Source organism: Sinocyclocheilus anshuiensis, unplaced genomic scaffold (assembly GCF_001515605.1).
Source record: "Sinocyclocheilus anshuiensis isolate Anshui unplaced genomic scaffold, SAMN03320099.WGS_v1.1 scaffold674, whole genome shotgun sequence".
Taxonomy (NCBI): domain Eukaryota; kingdom Metazoa; phylum Chordata; class Actinopteri; order Cypriniformes; family Cyprinidae; genus Sinocyclocheilus; species Sinocyclocheilus anshuiensis.
Genome location: NW_015542395.1, coordinates 57,750 through 58,005, shown reverse-complemented (window position 1 = coordinate 58,005; position 256 = coordinate 57,750). Strand labels below are relative to the sequence as shown.

The following is a 256-nucleotide window of genomic DNA, read 5'->3' as shown; positions in this document are numbered from 1 at the left end:
AAAATACACACAAATGATTCAAGAAATACCAAAGTAAAAAAAAAAAAAAAAACTTTTATGAGTCATTTTATTTTTTGGTACAATATAAAAACTATTGAATAAAATTCTATTTAATTGTACCTTTACATAAATAATTCATATAAATAAAAATGATAAATATAAATAGTTAATTCATATAATTACATTTTTAGTGTGTGTGTGTATATACACATGTGTGTGTGTGAAAAATATAATAATAAATATAATTCTGTATGTA

The 256-nt window shown here is 17.6% G+C and overlaps 1 protein-coding gene across 4 annotated transcripts in view; it reads right to left on the bottom strand.

The window, feature by feature from the left end:
• Positions 1-256, bottom strand: part of aadat (aminoadipate aminotransferase) — a 17,072-nt gene that overhangs the window by 4,328 nt on the left and 12,488 nt on the right. The gene's annotated exons all lie outside the window — the stretch shown is intronic.